We start from the raw sequence: 17737 nt of genomic DNA, 5'->3' as shown, positions 1-17737 counted from the left end.
AAGGGGTCGTCCAGGAAAACATGGCGCCGCACCTGTCCTCAGGTCGTGTGTGGTATTACAGCTCTGTCCTATTCACATCAATGGAGGTGAACTGCAATACCAGACACAACCTGAGGACAGGTGCGGCGCTGTGTCTCCAATCCGAACACCCCTTCTGTCCTGAGATGACCCGACGGGGGAGGCGGGTGTCAGAGCCACCCACCACCATCACTGCAGACAGAACCACACAACTACGGCATGAGGGCAGGGCTTGTCCTGAGTGCACGGTCTCTTGTTATGGACAGATTTATAGTCACATGAACCCCGTCTGATGAATCGGTAACCTAGGTCCGATCACATGACAGAGAGGGTCACCAAAAACCCTGTGCACCCTCAGCCCGTCAATCCAGCCCTTTCCTGGTTATATCTGCGTCTGGGAAAGCTGGGTGACCACCATTACCCCTCCTACTGGAGTGTTTAGGGATGTGACTAATGAACCTCTCACACTCCAGTGGGAGGGGTAATGGTGGTCACCCAGCTTTCCCAGACCCCTGAACGGTAAATCTCTCTAGTTGTGCTGAGACTGTTTGTGAATGTGACTAATGAACGTATCAGTCTCAGCACAATTAGAGAGATCTATCGTTCAGGGTCTGGGAAAGCTGGGTGACCACCATTACCCCTCCTACTAGAGTGTGTTTGGGGATGTGACTAATGAACCTCTCACACTCCAGTAGGAGGGGTAATGGTGGTCACCCAGCTTTCCCAGACCCCTGAACGGTAAATCTCTCTAGTTGTGCTGAGACTGTTTGGGAATGTGACTAATGAACCTCTCAGTCTCAGCACAACTAGAGAGATTTATTGTTCAGGGGTCTGGGAAAGCTGGGTGACCACCATTACTCCTACTGGAGTGTGTTTGGGGATGTGACTAATGAACCTCTCAGTCTCAGCGCAACTAGAGAGATTTATCGTTCAGGGGTCTGGGAAAGCTGGGTGACCACCATTACTCCTACTGGAGTGTGTTTGGGGATGTGACTAATGAACCTCTCACACTCCAGTAGGAGGGGCAATGGTGGTCACCCAGCTCTCCCATACCCCTGAATGGTAAATCTCTCTAGTTGTGCTGAGACTGTTTGGGGATGTGACTAATGAACCTCTCAGTCTCAGCACAACTAGAGATTTATCGTTCAGGGCTTTCCCAGTACAGTTGCATCGTGTGTCCTTCATACAAGGGGGGGCGTTAGGGGGAGCGTCGGGGGGGGGGGGCGTTAGGGGGGCCGTCGGGGGGGGGCGTTGGGGGGGGCCGTCGGGGGTCACGAGAGCGGCGGTCTGTGAGATAGAGAGTGGGACATGCAGAGACACAGGCCTTTACCTGCAGTGCAGCTGGTCTTCAAGATGGTGCCTGCTCTCTCCCTGCAAACAGCTGCTCTGCTCTGTGTGACTCTGACCTGCGTCTGCGCAGTACAGAGCCATAGAGCAAAGTCAATGGAACGGCTCCCGTTCATTGACTCCTATGCACTGTAGCTGCTGTATTCCATCTCTGTATGTGTCGTTAATCGACACATACAGAGATGAAAAACAAAATGGCAGCCCCCATAGTGAAGTAAAAGTTAGAAAAAAGAAAAAAGTAAAACACAAACACACAAATAAATAAAATGTATTTTAATAACATACTAAAAGCAATATTATATATATAAAAAAAAAAAAATCTGCGACACCCGTCCTTTAAACTCATGGATGGTATTGTGTCTTAGGGCTCTTTGGATCATTGTAATCAATCTCAGACACCTGTGATAATTAGTTTGCCAGGTGTGCCCAATCAAAGGAAAACTACTAAAGAAGGACGTTCCACATTATTAAGCAGGCCACAGGTTTCAAGCAATATGAGAAAGAAAAAGGATCTCTCTGCTGCCGAAATGCATGAAATAGGGCAATACCTTGGCCAAGGTATGAAAACATTGGATATTTCAAGAAAACTTAAGCGTGATCATCGTACTGTGAAAAGATTTGTGGCTGATTCAGAGCACAGACGGGTTCGTTCAGATAAAGGCATAATGAGGAAGGTTTCTGCCAGACAAATTAATAGGATTAGGAGAGCAGCTGCTAAAATGCCATTGCAAAGCAGCAAACAGGTATTTAAAGCCGCTGGTGCCTCTTGAGTCCCGCGAACCTCAAGGTGTGGGATCCTCCAGAGGTTTGCAAGTGTGCCCAAAGCTATTATTCGGCCACCCCTAAACAATGCTCACAAGCAGAAACGGTTGCAGTGGGCTCAGAAATACATGAAGGCTCATTTTCAAACCGTGTTGTTTACTGATGAGTGCCGTGCAACCCTGGATGGTCCAGATGGATGGAGTAGTGGATGGTTGGTGAATGGCCACCATGTCCCAACAAGGCTGCGACATCAGCAAGGTGGTGGCGGAGTCATGTTTTGGGCTGGAATCATGGGGAGAGAGCTGGTAGGCCCCTTTAGGGTCCCTGACGGTGTGAAAATGACCTCTGCAAAGTACGTAGAGTTTATGACTGACCACTTTCTTCCGTGGTACAAAAAGAACAACCGTGCCTTCCGTAGCAAAATTATCTTCATGCATGACAATTCACCATCTCATGCTGCAAAGAATACCTCTGTGTCATTGGCTGCTATGGGCATAAAAGGAGAGAAACTCATGGTATAGCCCCCATGTTCCCCTGACCTCAACCCTATTGAGAACCTTTGGAGCATCCTCAAGCAAAATATCTATGAGGGTGGGAGGCAGTTCACATCAAAACAGAAGCTCTGGGAGGTTATTCTGACATCCTGCAAAGATATTCAAGCAGAAACTGTCCAAATACTCACAAATTCAATGGATGCAAGAATTGTGAAGGTGATATCAAAGAAGGGGTCCTATGTTAACATGTAACTTGGCCTGTTAAGTTTTTTTTGATTGAAAGAGTTCTTGATTTCTGTAAATATGACCTCCTGATGCTGCAAATTCAACAAATTACCATTTTAGTTCTCTTTACAACCTTTAAAATGTTTTGATCTCTGTTGTGCATAATAATTTGAAACAGTGCATTTTGAGTTTTTTACTTCTAAATAAAAAACTTGTTATCATTAGGAAATTTGTTCAATAATATTTGCATTATACTCCAACGGTTGATGGCTTGAAGATTATACTGACTGTTATTTGCATCGACTATTTAGGAAAATCAGCGGAAAAATAACATTTGCATAATAATTTGGAATGCGGTGTAATTGGAGCTGTTTTTCAATGGAGTCAATGAAAAACGGCTCCAATTACGTCCCAAGAAGTGACATGCACTTCTTTGAGGCGCCCGTCTGCACAGAACACGTAAGACCCCTGGAGTGGAATCCCCGGTCACAGCGTCGGCAACGCTGTGGACGGAGATTCCGCTGCAGCTGCAGGAGTTTCCCCTGATGTCACTGTCCTATCTACAAGGGGGCTGTGGGTTATGTGGCACTACCTACAAGGGGGCTGTGGGCTGTGTGGCACTACCTACCAGGGGGCTGTGGGCTGTGTGGCACTACTAACAGGGGGGGTGTGGGCTGTGTGGCACTACCAATCAGGGGGCTGTGGGCTGCGTGACACTACCAACCAGGGGGCTGTGGGCTGTGTGGCACTACCAACCAGGGGGCTGTGTGGCACTACCAACCAAGGGGCTGTGTGGCACTACCAACCAGGGGGCTGTGGGCACTACCAACCAGGGGGCTGTGTGGAACTCCCAACCAGGGAGCTGCAGGCTGTGTGGCGCTCCCTACAAGGGGGCTGTGTGGCGCTCTCTACCAGCGGGCTGTGTGGCGCTCCCTACCAGGGGTCTGTGTGGCGCTCCCTACAAGGGGGCTGTGTGGCGCTCCTTACCAGGGGGCTGTGTGGTGCTCCCCACCATGGGGCTGTGTGGCACTCCCTACAGGGGGCTGTGTGACGCTATCTACAAGGGGGCTGTGTGGCGCTATCTACAGGGGGGCGGGCTGATGGTCATTTTACTGTGAGTGTGGGTCTGATAGTCTGCAAGTGGTTTCCACCTCTGACCTCCAATTGAAATTAATAGAAGGCAGAAAATACCTGCGGAGCTCGTTTGGTGCTTTTTTGCCTGCATCTTTTGCATTCGCTTCAACGGCTTAAGAAAAAAATAAAATAAAATGTCAAACAACGCTGTCACTTCCTGAAGGAATTCTGAGTCAGATTTTTTTTGCCTTACAAAAAACGCTGTGTAAACATACCCTACGAGTGTAGTGCTTTTTTTTTTTTAGCTGTTTTCTGTCTTTCTCAAAACAATTTTTGGTAGGGGTGCCGTGAGGAAATTTTATTTTTCCAGTACTGCCTCGAGGCCGAAAAGGTTGGGAAACTCTGTACCAGGCTACAGGATCCCGTCGTTGAGCAGCTCAGTTCGTCATTGGAACGGGGCTTAGGTGAGTAAAAGTTTTGTTTTTGTTTGGGGGCACTGTCTACAAGGGGAGGTGGGGGACTGTATGGCACTGCCTACAAGGGGGAGGTGAGGGGGGCTGTATGGCACGATCTACAAGGAGGTGGTGGGGGATTATGGCACTGTCTACAGGGAGGCTGTATGGCAAAATCTACAGGGGGCACTATACTGTGTGGGGCCACTAAGCGGACATTATACTGTGTAGGTGTAATGACAGGGATAGGGAAACAGACAAGTGAGCCCAAATCTACGCGCAACTCAGTCCCTGCCTACTTGCAACGACCCGCCCTAGGCGACGGGGTACAACTGGGCGACGGTCCCTACACTCAGTAAGTGCACGACAGACAACCAGACAAGGAAACACATAACAAAGGGAAACGGGGCAGTTGCCCACGGCAACACCGTTAGCAACAAGAGTAGTAAACGAGCCGAGTCAAACCAGGAGAGTACGAGGTGCCAAACGCAGAGCAGGAGAGTAGTGAATAAGCCGAGTCAAACCAGGAGTGTACGAGGTACCAAACGCAGAGCAGAAGAGTAGTCAGTAAGCCAGGGTCAATACGAAGCAGGGACAAGTAGTTCAAGAAGCTGCAGCAGGGCCAGGAAACCAACAGAGAATAATCACAAGCAAGGAGGAACAGGAAAGGCAGGTGTAAAGGATCTGCCAGGCACAACTTCTGTGTATACGCCCATGGGTAATCAGTCTGCACCTGGTTCTATGTCTCTGAGACTGACTCCATCTTCCACCACTCAGGATGGCAGGCTTAGGAGTGGGAGAGCCTATCGCAGCCTGGCCAGACGGAGCTAGCTCCCGCCCTCTGTCTATTTATACCTGCCTTTCCTGTTCCTCCTTTGCTTGTGATTCTTCTCGTGTGGTTTCCTGGCCTTGCTGCAGCTCCTAGCTATTTGACCTTGCTTCATACTGACCCCGGCTTACTGACTACTCTCCTGCTCTGCGTTTGGTACCTCGTACATTCCTGGTTTGACTCAGCTCGTTCACCTCTCTTGTTGCTCACGGTGTTGCCATGGGCAACTGCCCCATTTCCCTTTGCTTGTGTCCCCTTGTCTGTTTGTCTGTCGTGCACCTACTGAGCGTAGGGACCGTCGCCCAGTTGTACCCCGTCGCCTAGGGCGGGTCGTTGCAAGTAGGCAGGGACTGAGTGGTGGGTAGATTAGGGCTCACTGTCTGTTTCCCTACCCCCCTGCCATTACATAGAGGGGTACAATTTGTTTCATTGTTTTGGAGAGCCTTCTGTAAAAAGTTGGAGATTGATCTCTCCTTCTCCTCTGCCTTCCATCCTGAAACTAATGGCCAAACTGAGAGGACTAATCAGTCTCTAGAACAATATTTAAGGTGTTTTATCTCTGACTGTCAATATGATTGGGTCTCATTCATTCCCCTCGCCGAATTTTCCCTTAATAACCGGGTCAGTAACTCGTCAGGGGTCTCCCCCTTTTTCTGTAATTTTGGGTTTAATCAACGGTTCTCCTCCGTTTCACCTGGTAGTTCCAACAATTCAGAGGTAGAGGTCGTTCATCGGGAACTGTGCACAGTCTGGGCCCAGGTTCAGAAGAACCTAGAGGCGTCCCAGAGTATACAAAAAACTCAGGCTGATAGAAGACGTTCTGCTAACCCCTTGTTTATGGTCGGGGATGTGGTGTGGTTATCGTCTAAGAACTTGCGCCTTAAGGTCCCGTCCAAGAAGTTTGCTCCCCGGTTTATAGGGCCGTATAAGGTCATTGAAGTCCTAAATCCTGTCTCCTTCCGACTGGAGTTGCCCCCATCTTTTCGTATACACGACGTGTTTCATGCCTCCCTCCTTAAACGCTGCTCCCCGTCCTGGGCTCCCTCGAGGAAACCTCCTGTTCCCGTTCTCACCCCTAAGGGGGTGGAATTCGAGGTGGCCAAGATTGTGGACAGCAAGATGGTCCAAGGCTCCCTCCAGTACCTGGTCCATTGGAGAGGATACGGGCCTGAGGAGAGGACTTGGGTACCCGCCCGGGATGTTCACGCTGGGGTATTGGTCAGGAAGTTCCACCTTCGTTTACCCAATAAACCAGGTCCACTTAGAAAGGGTCCGGTGGCCCCTCATAAAAGGGGGGGGTACTGTAAAGGATCTGCCAGGCACAACTTCTGTGTATACGCCCATGGGTAATCAGTCTGCACCTGGTTCTATGTCTCTGAGACTGACTCCATCTTCCACCACTCAGGATGGCAGGCTAAGGAGTGGGAGAGCCTATCGCAGCCTGGCCAGATGGAGCTAGCTCCCGCCCTCTGTCTATTTATACCTGCCTTTCCTGTTCCTCCTTTGCTTGTGATTCTTCTCGTGTGGTTTCCTGGCCTTGCTGCAGCTCCTAGCTGCACCTTGCTTCATACTGACCCAGGCTTACTGACTACTCTCCTGCTCTGCGTTTGGTACCTCGTACATTCTTGGTTTGACTCGGCTCGTTCACCTCTCTTGTTGCTCACAGTTTTGCCGTGGGCAACTGCCCCATTTCCCTTTGCTTGTGTCCCCTTGTCTGTTGTGCACCAACTGAGCGTAGGGACCGTCGCCCAGTTGTACCCCGTCGCCTAGGGCGGGTCTTTGCAAGTAGGCAGGGACTGAGTGGTGGGTAGATTAGGGCTCACTGTCTGTTTCCCTACCCCCCTGCCATTACAGCAGGTATAAATAGACAGAGGGCGGGAGCTAGCTCAATCTGGCCAGGCTGTGATAGGCTCTCCCACTCCTAAGCATGCCATCCTGAGTGGTGGAAGATGGAGTCAGTCTCACAGACATAGAAGCCGGTGCAGACTGATTACCTATGGGCGTGGATACAGAAGCTGTGCCTGGCAGATCCTTAACAGTAGGGGTACTACAGGGGGCATAATACTGTGGGCACAATTAGAGGACAAAATACTGTGTCCTTGAAGGGGTTGTAATATATTTAGTTATTAAATATTATTATTATACTGTATGGGGGCACTAAAAGGGCATTATAATTTTTTTATGGGGCATTTTTTTTTTAATGATGTGGTGAAAGATCATTTCGCACAGGGCGCCATCTATCCTAAGGCCGGCCCTGGTTATCACTGTGTGTTATCTGTGGTGTTACATAGGACTGCAGGTAACATCTACTACATTATCTGTACTCAGTGAGTTATCACTGTGTGTTCTCTGTGGTATTACATAGGACTGCAGATAACATCTACTACATTATCTGTGTGGAGTTACATAGGACGGCAGATAACATCTACTACATTATCTGTACTGTGTACACATGTGCCTGTATGTTTATATATGTGCCTTGATGTATTTGTATATGTTCCAGTATGTGTATATTTATGTGCCTGTGTGTGTGTGTATATATATTTGCCTGTATGTCTAAATATGTGCCTTTTATGTATGTACAGTATATATATTCCAGTATGTGCGTTTCTATATACACTACCGTTCAAAAGTTTGGGGTCACCCAGACAATTTTGTGTTTTCCATGAAAACTCACACTTATATTTATCAAATGAGTTGCAGAACGACTAGAAAATATAGTCAAGACAATGACAAGGTTAGAAATAATGATTTTTATTTGAAATAATAATTTTCTCCTTCAAACTTTGCTTTCGTCAAATAATGCTCCATTTGCAGCAATTACAGCATTGCAGACCTTTGGCATTCTAGCTGTTAATTTGCTGAGGTAATCGGGAGAAATTTCACCCCATGCTTCCAGAAGCCCCTCCCACAAGTTGGATTGGCTTGATGGGCACTTCTTGCGTACCATACGGTCAAGCTGCTCCCACAACAGCTCTATGGGGTTGAGATCTGGTGACTCCGCTGGCCACTCCATTACAGATAGAATACCAGCTGCCTGCTTCTTCCCTAAATAGTTCTTGCATAATTTGGAGGTGTGCTTTGGGTCATCATCCTGTTGTAGGATGAAATTGGCTCCAATCAAGCGCTGTCCACAGGTTATGGCATGGCGTTGCAAAATGGAGTGATAGCTTTCCTTATTCAAAATCCCTTTTACCTTGTAAAAATCTCCCACTTTACCAGCACCAAAGCAACCCCAGACCATCACATTACCTCCACCATGCTTGACAGATGGCGTCAGGCACTCTTCCAGCATTTTTCAGTTGTTCTGCGTCTCACAAATGTTCTTCTGTGTGATCCAAGCACCTCAAACTTCGATTCGTCTGTCCATAACACTTTTTTCCAATCTTCCTCTGTCCAATGTCTGTGTGCTTTTGCCCTTATTAATCTTTTCCTTTTATTAGCCAGTCTCACATATGGCTTTTTCTTTTCCACTCTGCCCTGAAGGCCAGCATCCTGGAGTCGCCTCTTCACTGTAGACGTTGACACTGGAGTTTTGCGGGTACTATTTAATGAAGCTGCCAGTTGAGGACCTGTGAGGCGTCTATTTCTCAAACTAGAGACTCTAATGTACTTGTCTTGTTGCTCAGTTGTGCAGCGGGCCTCCCACTTCTCTTTCTACTCTGGTTAGAGCCTGTGTGTGCTGTCCTCTGAAGGGAGTAGTACACACCTTTGTAGGAAATCTTCAGTTTCTTGGCAATTTCTCGCATGGAATAGCCTTAATTCTAAGAACAAGAATAGACTGTCGAGTTTCACATGAAAGCTCTCTTCTTCTAGCCATTTTGAGAGTTTAATCGAACCCACAAATGTAATGCTCCAGATTCTCGACTAGCTCAAAAGAAGGTCAGTTTCATAGCTCCTCTAAACAGCAAAACTGTTTACAGCGGTGCTAACATAATTGCACAAGGGTTTTCAAGTGTTTTCTAATCATCCATTAGCCTTCTAACACAGTTAGCAAACACAATGTACCATTAGAACACTGGAGTGATGGTTGCTGGAAATGGGCCTCTATACACCTATGTAGATATTGCATTAAAAAACAGACGTTTGCAGCTAGAATAGTCATTTAGCACATTAACAATGTATAGAGTGTATTTCTGATTAATTTAATGTTATCTTCATTGAAAAAAACTGTGCTTTTCTTTCAAAAATAAGGAAATTTCTAAGTGACCCTAAACTTTTGAACGGTAGTGTATGTGGTTAATTTTTGGTTTGTGGAGGGCAGTAATAGAGAGTCTTGCACAGGGTACCATCCAACCTAAGGCCGGCCCTGCTCCAGACTTAGGCCTCATGCACACAACCGTAGACATGTGCACGGCCGTGATTTTCGGGTCGGCCGGCTGCGGAGTGTCACCCGCGAGCCGCCTGCAAATCGTGGGTCGTGCACATGGCCGCGTGCATTATTTTCTATGAGCCTGGACCGCAAAACACGGCCGTAATAAGACATGTCCATTCTTTTTGAGGTCCAGGCTCCTGGGACATGCACGGACCGCGGAAACCACGGTCACGTGCATGGGCCCATTGAAATTAATGGAGCCGCAATTCACTCATGGATTGGGGGAATTGCGGCTGCAAATGCACGTTCGTGTGCATGGGGCCTTATAGTTCAAAGGGGTTTTCCGAGTTATTTAAAAAATTGTCCACAGTATGAGGGAGGCAAAAAAAAAAAAGAGCCATTGCTTACCTCACGAATCCCCAGCGCCACTGTTTCCGTTCCTCCCCGCCTCTGTGTATTGACATAACTGCAGTGATTATGTGCTTGTATACCCACATGATCGCTACAGCCAATCACTGATCTCAGTGGGTATATGGCACAGGATCGGTGAGGCTAGTACTTGCAGCGATAACGTGGGTATACGCAGGGCCGGCCTTAGGTTGGATGGCGCTCTGTGCGGGGCTCTCTATTGTTGCCCTCCACAAATCAAATATTAACCACATAGACACACACATACTGGTACATACATACTGTACATACATAAAGGCAGATATTTAGACAAACAGGCACAAGTATATATACACACATTCTGGAATATATCCATACATAAAGGTAAATATATAGACCTACAGACACACATATATATATATATATATATATATATATATATATATATACACACACACACACACACACACACACACACACACACACAGGCACATAAATACACAGACAGGAACATATACAAATACATAAAAGGCACATATATACAAGGACAAAGACACATTCACATACATAACCATATATACTCACACAGGCACACATGTACACAGTGCAGATAATGTAGTAGATTTTACATGCAGTCCTATGTAACACCATCGGTAATACAGTGATAACTCTGAGTACAGATAATGTAGTAGATGTTACCTGCAGTCCTATGTAACACCACAGATAACACAGTGATAACTCTCTGAGTACAGTTAATGTAGTAGATGTTACCTGGAGTCCCATGTAACACCACAGATAACACAATCTGATAACTATACCCACACAGGCACATATAAACACACACAGAGACATATATATATATATATATATATATATATATATATATATGGTGTAAAGTATATAAGGGCCAGAAGAGTATATAGGGGGCAGCAGAGTATATAGGGGGCAACAGAGTATATAGGGGCAGCAGAGTATATAAGGGGCAGGAGAGTATATAAGGGGCAGCAGAGTATATAGAGGGCAGCAGAGTATATAGGGGCAGCAGAGTATATAAGGGGCAGCAGATTATGTAGAGGGCAGCATAGTATATAGGGGCCAGCAGAGTATATAAGGGCCAGCAGAGTTTAAAGGGATCAGCAGAGTATATAGGGGCCAACACAGTATATAAGCGGCAGCAGAGTATATAAGTGCCAGCAGATTATATAAGGGCCAGCAGAGTATTTAGGGGCAGCAGAGTATATAAGGGCCAGCAGAGTATATAAGGGCCAGAAGGGTATATAGGGGGCAGCAGAGTATATAAGGGCCAGCAGAGTATATAGGGGCAGTAGAGTATATAGGGTCAGCAGGGTATATAAAGAGTAGAAGAGTATATAGGGGCAGCATATTATATAGGGGCCAGTAGAGTATATAGGTGCAGCACAGATATTTTCATTTTATCTGTTCTTCCTTAATATTGAACACACACTTACAAAGAGACATCAACACAAGCAGACACATATATAGACACACACGCACACATTGGAATATATATACACACACACTGGAATATACACACACACACACACACACACACACACACACTGGAATATACACACACACACACTGGAAAATACATACACACACTGGAATATATATACACACACACACACACACACACTCACACACTGGAATATATACAAACACAGAGACATTTACCATCCCACCTTGCTGACAGGATCACAGGCTTCTTGCAGGATGGGCTGCTGGCAGAGCATCCTCATCTGCCCTTGCTCCTCAGCTCCTGTTTACTCCGTGTGTGTAAATAAAAGCAGAGGACAAAGCAGAGCCCAGTGGCGCCCCCTACATGCTGGGAGGTTGCAGCGCCCTAAGCACTCGCACTGGTCGCACACCCCTAAGGCCGGGCCTGGGTATATAGGCACGTCATGTCAATAAACAGTGGCAGGGAGGAACGGAAGCAGCGGCGCTGGAACGAGGGTGATCTGTAAAGTGAGTAATGGCTCTTTTTTTGCATCCCTCCTACCTTGGCCATATGGGGGCATTATACTGGGTATGGGAGGGGTCTGATATGGTGGCATTATTATACTGCATGGGGGCATTATACTGCTATGGGGGACATTATACTGTAGGGGCAGCTATGGCGGGCATTATACTGTGGGGGCAGCTATGGAGGGAATTATATTGTGTGGGGCATCTATGGGGGGCATTATACTGTGTGGGGGCATTATAGAGTGGGGGCAGCTATGGGGGCATTATATTGTGTGGGGGCCATAATACTGTGGGGGCAGCTATGATGGCATTATACTATGTGGGGGCAGTTATAGGGGTCATTATACTGTGTGGCGGCAGCTATAGGGGTCATTAAACTGTGTAGGAGCAGCTATGGGGCTTTATACTGTGTGGGGGCAGCTATGGGGCACTATACTGTGTGGTGGCAGCTATGGTGGGAAATAAACTGTGTGGGGTAGCTATGGGGAGCATTATACTGTGGGGGCAGCTATGGGGGCCATTGGGCAAGGTGGCTGGGCGTAGGCACGCGTAGGGGTTTAGTGGTGTTGGGGAGGGGTAGGGGGGCCCAAGCTGAATTCTTGCACCTGGGCCCATGAGCCTTTAGCTATGCCCCTGTCTTGTAGACTTGTTTTTATTCACTATACGAAAAGTCAGTCAAAACAATAAAGAACTACAAAATGACTGGCAGAACTGTGGTCTGTCATAACACGAATGGCATTATTGTCACAGAGATTCATGGTGTAGTTTTTCTCACAGTGTTTCAAAGGAAGACAAAAACGTCAATTCGTGACTCAGTGTGACGCATCAAATTACTTACTGGCTGAAAATGTCACTTAGTGACAGAGAAGCAAAATTTATATATGATTCCCAGGAGGCTAGACAGAGACTACTACCCTATAGCCTTCCACAAAATTAAAAATGGTTACATGTTAAATGAAAATTGTTAAGACATTACTAATAAATTATTAAAAAATTCTATAAAACAGCGCCCCTTTTGTCCATGGGCAGTGTCTGGTATTGCAGCTCAGTTACATTCACTTGAATGGGGATGAGCTGTAATACTAGTCACAGTCCATGGATAATAGTGGTACTGTTTTTTGTTTTTTTTTAAATCCTGGACAACCTCTTTAAGTAATTCACATGTAGCTATGGTTTCATTTTAAGCTGGTCTTAGACATAAACGATTGAATGATTGTTCAGCTGACAGCTGTCTTCCCTGACTCCATCGAACAAGCATGTTATCCCTGAAGGCGGCAGGAAAAAGGCGCCTGCTAGACAATTTTGGGGCTGCTTATCTTGAAGAAAATGGTTTCAACAAACGGCTTTAAATCTGGGTTTACAGTTGTTGAGATCTCTAATCCCTGTAGATAAGCATGCCATCCATTCATTTAGTCATAGGGGATATTGTAATGTGATCCTATAGCCATCAGAAGTGATTCACGGCCTGTGTAAAGTCCATGCTGCCGGCTGCTGATAACTCTTCAGTGGTAGATAGTGTCCTGCTCGACCCCATGGCTCCCGTATCCAGAATGGCTGCCAGGAGCTATAGAATCCTACAGCAAATTTACTCGCAAAACCGTGTGACTATTAACAATAAAACTGCTGTTTAGCGGCAAAATCGTACGGAAATTGACGATCAATTTCAAAACCTGCATCCTGGTCGTCCAACCACCACTCCATGTGGTCCTGCCCTAAGACCAGGATCACACACGCAGTTTTCGGTTCCTTTTATTTTTAGCAAACGCCAGACGTGGAAAAGAAAGTTATAAAGAGAAGACTGATGCATCTCCTTTCTTTTGTGTCCACTCATGTGTTTGGCTAAAAAAACGGAGCCAAAAATTGCCACAAAAACCGCATGAAACTGTGTGCGTGATCCTGGCCTAAACTACACTTAGATAGTGACAGCTGTTAGCCAAATGTTTGTTTGGACAAAATGTCAGCCCCAACTCTAGACATTATAAGGACTTGTCCACACGTAATGGAATTCCGTTGAAAATAGCAGACTTTCCGCTGCGGCAAAAACTGTGTTTTTAACTGCATTAAATGGTGCGTATTTTGCTGCATTTATCACAATACTGGGAGATGGTGACATCTCCTCTGAAAAACGCAGCAGTCCACTTTCCTCAGCAGGAAATGACATGCTGCGGTCCGAAAAATACGCACCACAGGTCAATTTCTGCTCGGAATATTTACGCAGCGTTTGGATGAGATTTGTTCAATCTCATCCACTTTGCTGCTACTGTATTCCGCTGCGTATTTTCCGGCCGCAATTCCGGATGGAAAAATCGCAGCAATTCCACTACGTGTGGACGAGCCCTAAGCCACAGCCACACTCTATTGGCTTGTTTGTATTTTTCTTTTTCCTAGTTGAACGTGGTCATGTGTCTTTTTTTTTAAATCCAAGTTTGCTATGTAATTATATGTATTCTAAATTACTCTAACCTAAACATGGTGTAAGGCAGTGTTTCTAAACTCCAGTCCCCAAGTACCCCCAGTAGGTCATGTTTTCAGGCTTTACTCAGTGTTTCAGAAGTAATTATTGTCATTGCATCAGGATTTGCTACAGGTCTATGTTTCATCTCTATGGGATAGTCTCAAACTTGTGTAAGGTATAGTCAATAAGTTAAAATTGTTGAGTATGTCGCCACCTATTGACATATGAATGAAATAACAATTTACTTACATGTGGCTTAGATACATAACCCATAATGCACATGTATATGTCCACAGTCATGAACAGCTTGGTGACTAGTTTATGAAGATGATAAGTCTGTCCAACCATACAATATCATATTCTATGGTGTGTGTATGTACAACTTAGGTGGTGTATAGAAGATTAACATATGAATACACCATTCAGGAACTGATGGCTGCAACATGTCTCTGTCTAGCAGGAGCCCTCAATGAAAGGCAGTATAGCACATCTTGTTTCATCATTCCCATTCTTTCCAACTTACTTTAACCCCTTTAGACCGCCAATACGCCTTTTCACGGTGGACGTTAAGGGTACTTAGAGCGCCGCCTTTTCACAGTGTTGTGAGATAAGCCCGGCACGGGTGTCCTGTGCCGGCTAAAGCGGGTGTCGGGCGGTCTAAAGACAGCCTGGCACCTGCTCTAACAGGCGGGATCGATATCAACACTGATCTCACCCGTTTAACCCCTTAGATGCGGCACTCAATAGCGAGTGCCGCATCTAAGTGTTTTGGATGGAGGGTGCTCCCTCTGTCCCCCCATCGGCCTGAGGCATGACCTGCCAGGTGCCTGTCAGGCAATAATACGCTGCAATACAGAAGTATTACAGTTTATTATAAAAGCGATCAGGAGATCGCATAGTGAAGTCCCACAGTGGGACTAAAAATAAAGTTATCAAAAAGTTTAATAAAGTTAATAATAAATAAATAAAAATCCCAAATAAAAAAAAATTAAAAACCCACTTTTTCCCTTATAAAATACTTTAATATGAAAAAAAAACAGAAAAAAATAAAACATTACACATATTTGGTATTGCCACGTCCGTAACAATCCCACCTTTAAAGCTATAATGTTATTTAACCCGCACAGTGAACGCCGTAAAAAAAAACTTAAAAAACAATGCCAGAATTGCTGTTTTCTGTACATCCTGAGAAACTTGATAAAAAGTGATCAAAAAGTCGCATGTACTCCAAAATGGTACCAATAAAAACTAGAAGTCGTCCTGCAAAAAACAAGCCCTCATATAACTGCATCGGCATAAAAATAAAAAAAATATGTCTCTTAAAACTTGGCGACACAAAAACAAATAATTTGGAAAAAAAGTGTTTTTACTGTGTAAAAGTAGTAAAACATAAAAAATCTATATAAATTTGGTATCGCCACAATCGTAATGACCCACTGAATAAAGTTATTATGTTATTTATACCACACGGTAAACGGCGTAAATCTAAGACGCAAAAAAGTGGTGAAATTTATGTTTTTTTTCCATTACCCCCCCAAAAAATTTTAATAAAAGTTAATCGATAAATTATATGTACCCCAAAATGGTGCTATTAAAAAATACATCTTGTCCCGCAAAAAACAAGTCCTTATACAGCTATGTCGACGCAAAAATAAAAAAGTTATAGCTCTTGGAATGCGACGATGGAAACACGTAAAATATAGCTTGGTTATTAAGGTCTAAAATAGGCTGGTCATTAAGGGGTTAAAGGGTACGTCCACACGTAGTATAAACACTGCAGAATTACCGACCAGGTTTTCTGTGTGGAAAATTCTGCAGCGTTTTTGCAAGAAAAATGAACATGCTACAAATTGAGAATCTGCTTGTGTTTTCTGTGGATTTTTCCCACAGCATGTGGGTGAGATTTGTCGAAATCTCATCCACTTTGCTGCTACTAAAATATGCTGCAGAATTGCTGTATAATATATGTGGATGGAAATTACGCCACCAATACACCCGCGTGAACTTACCCTAAGGCCTTATTCTCACGTGTGTGTCCAATTTGCCTCTGCAGAAATTGGGCCGTTTTTCTCATCCGTAATTCAACTCTGGAAGCACATTCTGGTTTTATATTTATTTTTCTCTTAAATTCTTTAGCAACTGATGTCATCCGTGTGCTGTCCATTGTTTTCACGCACTCATGAGTTACATGCAGCAGACACAGACTTCGTGAAAGAACACAACGTCTTAGTAGCCCCATTGAATTGCATTGATCAATGTGTTGTCCGTTATTTAAACGGACAGCGTACGTATGTGAAATATGCTCGTGTGAATAAGGCCTAAAGGTTGACGGACCTGATCCCCGCCTAATAAGTACAAACAAAGCTTAACAATGTGCTAATCTGGTTATTACTTAAACTCATACTTTTAAAGCTGCAAAAAAAAACAAAAAACATGGGAAGGATTGAAAGGATTACTTATGCAAACAACCTTGCTTACCAGGGCATGTTGAGCTGATGGAAAAGAGCGCATGAGTAGAACCGTTGTCTGGGCGAGAGTCGATCTGGGCAGCCTTTAATTCTTAATCACAAGAGTTGACGGAAATAATTGGACGGTCATTGCTTTCAGTGGACAATGGTGGGAATATATAAAGAGGCGTAAGTTATAGCGCAAATCTACACCTGATCATAGCAAGCGTAGATTTGCATCCTGATGCACGGACAGACAAAAATGCGCCAAATATATTAATACGTGTGCAGCTCTAAATATTTTTGGCGCATTTACCGCCAACGTAGATCAGTTTAGGACTGGCATCTGCCACGCCAGTCTTAATATGTTCTCCTCATTACATTTAATAATGCTACCATTTTGCCTGCAGAGTTACATTTACATTGCAGCAGAAGCATCTTATCCCGGGGCTCCATTAGTGGGAACCTTCATTGTTCACGGTTCTGATAAAATATGTCCAGGCCTATTAAAGAAATATCTATTCTAACTGCTGTGTTCAAAGTTCTGCCACGTAACAATGAGGTAATGGTACACAGCGTGGGCAATGTACTCATTACTACTGACATAACGGATGATGTAATGGATCTACAATGTAGGTTACATGCTGTGGTTTCATCATGTCAGTGTTACTTTAAGTATTCAACATCTATAGCAAAACGTTAGAATTGTTTAATCTCTGTGACAAGATGTAACAACATCCTATATACTATTTCCTGTAGGCCACCTATACAGTAATAGCAGTACAACACTCACTTACATCATAGACATTGCATGCAGCTCTAATGTGTGATTCATGCTTTTTGGCTTTCTTAAAGGTGTTAATTTTATTATTACTATTATTTAATTTATTAATATACTGTAGCGAGTGCCAACATATGCGCCAACATATGCCCTACAGAGATTGTC

This window comes from Rhinoderma darwinii, chromosome 1, assembly GCF_050947455.1.
Source record: "Rhinoderma darwinii isolate aRhiDar2 chromosome 1, aRhiDar2.hap1, whole genome shotgun sequence".
Classification (NCBI taxonomy): domain Eukaryota; kingdom Metazoa; phylum Chordata; class Amphibia; order Anura; family Rhinodermatidae; genus Rhinoderma; species Rhinoderma darwinii.
Note: the sequence above shows the minus strand (reverse complement) of the source record.